Below are 4582 nucleotides of genomic sequence, written 5' to 3' on the forward strand. Positions count from 1 at the left end.
GGAACTTAGCCTGTTAAAATACCATTTCCCTTCCCATCTATCTATGAGTTCAATACAATTCTAAATGGAACAAAGAAGCCTCTTTTTTTTTTCTTGCAGAAATTGATAATCTAATTCTGAAATCTATTCAAAAGGTAAGAGATCTGGAAATGTAGAGAAACATTTTGAAAAGAAAAAAGCTACAGGAGTTACAGTGCTACTGTAATCAAGGCAGTAGTGGTATTGACCTAATGATAGATACATAATCAATGTAAAAACAAGAACAAAAAACAATTTTATCCTATGGACAAACTCACATATACAGTCAATTTTCTTATTTATTTATTTATTTGATATGGGGACTTGCTACGCGGACTCATAGTACCCCTCCTGTCTCATCCTCCCCAGCGCTGGGATTACAGGCGTGCGCCACCATGCCTGGTTTTGGGAGCCAGCATGGCACACCCAGCGTTCTGGGGTCAGCATGGCACAGAGGACAGAATTCACGTCCTTGCACTTGCAAGGCAGGCACTTTGGCTGCTGATCTATCTCCCTGACCCTCTAGTCAATGTTCAACAAGGTGTCAAGATAATTCACGAAGAAGAAGTTAAAGGACTTCTCTTTCAATAATTAATTTTGAACAAGCAGAAAATCATGTGGAACAATTAATGTCAACATTTACTATGCCACATACCCAAAACTAACTCAAATGAGACCATAGGCATAAGTGTAGAAGCACAAATTAATCAAGAGAAAAAACAAGTGTCCGTGGCAGGATTTGTGCAGAAGGCTCCCAGCAGTATTATCCTTTATGGTCCCAAAAACTGAGAGGCCCACTTGTAGAAGATAGGTGACTTATCACATATTCATTCTTGGTTATGTCACGCAATACTATTCAATCACGTGGAATACTAATACACACAGCAGCATAGAAGAATTTCAAAACCATTATTTTGAGTCAAAAATTTTAACAATGTCGTATATGAAAAAAGTCATGTATATAAGCTCTGAAACAAAGGAATTCAATTTATGGCATAAAAATCATAACTGTGGGCTGAGGAGATAACTTGCCAGTGTAAGCACCTGCCTAACAAGCACAAGGACCCAGGTTAGATTCTTGGTACCACAAGCTGTTCTGGCCCCCAGCGCCAAGCCAGCCCCAAAACCAAGTGTAGTGGTGTGTGTCTGTAATCCCAGCACTGGGGAGGCTGAGACAGGAGGGTCACTATGAGTCTGAGCTGCCTAGTGAAACCCTGTACCAAATTAATTAATTAATAATTTTTTTAATTTAAAAAATCATAACTGTGTGGTCTCTAAATTGATTGTAATGTGTTTATATTTTGAAACGATTTTGAGTTACAGTAACAAATCCTCTGGTCAGTTCTTTGTGAGCAAAGTTATTCCTGAACCACCTGCCTGTTTAACAACTGTCCAGACAAAGAACCCTCCACTTGGTCTAAGGACTCATCTTTGTCTTTTATTTTTGCATCCAGTTCTGTACATCTTATTTATAGAGCTTCGATGTATTTTCATTGTACAGGACACTTTACACAGTACTATAATTTTGTCAATTGTACTGTACAGCAGTTTTATGTTCTGTTATACTTTGCAGCCTTACATTTAAAGTTATGCAAATAGAAGCAAAGTAATCCAATTGGAGTTTTCTTTGCCATTTCTTTGTTCTGAATACTGCAATGTACATTCCATACACCATTTCTCACTTAGCAGATAATTTATTTTTTGACCTGGTCACAGGAACAAAACTCAGTCATTGAATGAAGAATGTTTGCATACATTTAAGATTTTTTATTCTATTTAATGTAAATTTTATATCAGAAAGTATTTCTGTATAAATATTGAATGATTAATGATAAGCATAGTGAAGCTCTAAGTGAAAGCGTACTCATATTTGCTATTTCCTTAGAAAGGCACCCAGAAGCCTCATCTAGGCTGGCAAATTATAGAGATTAGTGATTCCTAAGGAAAGAGAGAAATGGATGAAAAACATGTAAAAGAAAAACTCAGTGCTACATCTAAGTTGTGGGTTATATGAGTATTCAATCCAAAATTTGTTCTCCCTTGATTTTTATTTCCAAAGTTTTGTCATTAAGTGTTAGAAAAATGTCCCTTTGGCCGCCACCTGTAAAGTGAGATCATGTTTCATTTATCTTAACTTCGTTTGTGGTCGTGGTGCTGCTAAGTGCAATGGCAGAGAGAAAAGCTCTGCTGATGTTAGGGATCTGGAAACAGGAGAGGGGAGTCAGTGGTCCGCAGTCACACGGGTAGCTTCTCCCAGGTCTCGGCACAGGTGTCCTTCACCCTGGAATAAGGGAGTGCCACAGCAGTGACCATTGAAAAGCTGGGCGCTGAGGTACTGTGATGTGAGCTATTAGAAGTAATTGTCTACGATATAAAGCTCCTTTTCTGTTAAGCGTGTATTTTTCCTTATGAGCACTGAAATATTTTCAGTCCTGAAAAGTAGGATTTTGCAAACAATATTCTATTCCAAAGCTTCTCTAACAATCGACCCTCAAGAATAAGGTGTATCTATCTGTTTTATTTGTTTCATGTATCACTGACCAATATCTTGAAAGATCAAAATATGAATTACGTGGAACTCCTTGGGGGGACCAAGGGAGATTTTCATGGGTGAGGTTCCAAGGGTAAAGAACACATGCGGGACCAGCCAAATAGCTCAGTGGATAAAAGCGCCTGCTTAGGCAGACGTACCAACAGGTTCGATCCCCAGCGTGCTGTGCTGGCCCCATCCCCAGGGTCGCTGAGATGGCGACTGAGACTGGTTGTAGTGGCGCATGCCTGTAGTCCCAGCACTTGTGAGGCTGGAAACAGGAGGAGCACTACAAGTCCAATCTATGCAGTGAAACCTTTTAGACTCTGTCCTAAATACAATAATAAATAAACAAATAACACATGTGTGCAAAACATAAACAACAGTGGGCAGCATGGAGCAGAGCAGGGCAGAAGAGCCACCTGTGTCTTTATTGTATCATTATTATATGAGTTGTTATTTCATATTTTCATTCTTGTAAGTGCCATAAAAGCACATGTGTGCTTATGTATGTGAAGTCACGCTTACACAACTTTATCTCACTGTGCACAAAACAAGTGGGGTCTCATTCTCAGGTAGCCTTAGACACTCCTGAGCTTTGAAGTAGTCTGAATAGTTCCCTACAAATTATTAGGAAAATGATTTTAAAAAATACAAAACAGTAGCTCTTGCTTTCATCATTACATTATCATTAACCTCAGTAGACATTGTCAAATTGCTGTAGAATTTTTTGAATGCTTACCATCAATTTCTGTTTTCTTCCTCAAGATGGTTAAATTTCTAGATTAGCACCAGTTCTATTTACAGGTTGTATTTTCATTGGCCTAATCTTTTTTTTTTTTTTTTTTTTTTTGCAGTACTGTGGATTGAACTCAAGACCTTGTGCTTGCCAAGCAAGTGCTAATTCTACTGAGCTATCTCCCTGGCCCCTTCATTGGCCTAGTCTTTACAATTGCATAAACCCTGAAATCCTAATCTTATGCTCAAATTAGCAACAAATGCTGTCTACCCATATTTCCTATTGCAGGCAGGGTACTGTCACCCTATCATCTCAGTAACTGTAAATGCTCAGATATCACCTATGGTGATTGAATGGTGCTCCTCCAGCCAAAGAAGAAGGAAGGGAGGGAGGAAGGGAGGGAAGGAGGGAAAGGACAGCGAGAGAAGGGGAGGGGCGCTCAATCTATGAATATGAAACCTGTGAATGTGATTTGCTTCGAAAACAATCTTGGCAGATATAATAAAGTTAAGAAGTGCTAAATGAGATTGTTGATCCTGGATTATCTAGGTGAGGCCTACATTCTACATAAGCCATTTTACAATGAGAAAAGACACAGAGACACAGGAGAGGGTGGCTTCAGATGGGAACAGAGGCCAGGGGATGTGTTTGCATCCAGGGAGCACCAGGGATGCTGCAGTCACAGGGAAGGCAGCAGGGATGTGGAGCATGGCTGCTGTGGACCTCCAGAGTGAATCAGTTCTCTCCACTCCTTGATTTTGGGCCCTTGACTCCAAAATTATAAGAGAATCAATTTCTATTGTTTTAGTTACCTTACCCTAGGTCACATGAATGCGAAAACTTACCAGGAGTGGTGCACACCTGTAATTGTAGCACTCAGGATGCTGAGGCAGGACGATTGCTACAAGTTCGAGGCCAGTCTGTGCTACAAAGTGAGTTCCAGGCCAACCTGAACTGCATAGTGAGACTTTGCCTCCACAAGAGCAATATGCACAAGAATAGTGTGTCTATGAATACTTGTCAGTGTGGGCTAACCCTGACCCAAATGAGATGTGATTCCCAGATCTCAGAAATCATCTGCACTGAAGTCCACATGGAACAAATCTCCCAGAAACTCAAACCAAACCAACAGGCACAACTCAGTTTTCAGTGTCAAAGGAGGGAAACCACAATAAATAAAATAATAAGCCAATATAAATGGACAATACTAGCGCTCAATTTAAAGTGAACCTGCTTATATGACCAATTTCCTTAATTTCATTTTTAATCACATTATTTTTATTTTCTTTTTTATT

At 39.6% G+C, this 4582-nt stretch overlaps 1 pseudogene; it reads right to left on the minus strand.

Annotated features, from left to right (window-relative positions):
* Positions 1-2239: 2239 nt before the first annotated feature.
* The window catches only part of LOC101561851, a 38090-nt pseudogene continuing 35747 nt past the window's right edge, over positions 2240-4582 (minus strand).

The sequence above is a fragment of the Octodon degus genome, unplaced genomic scaffold, assembly GCF_000260255.1.
Source record: "Octodon degus isolate 3935 unplaced genomic scaffold, OctDeg1.0 scaffold00007, whole genome shotgun sequence".
In the NCBI taxonomy this organism is placed as follows: Eukaryota; Metazoa; Chordata; class Mammalia; order Rodentia; family Octodontidae; genus Octodon; species Octodon degus.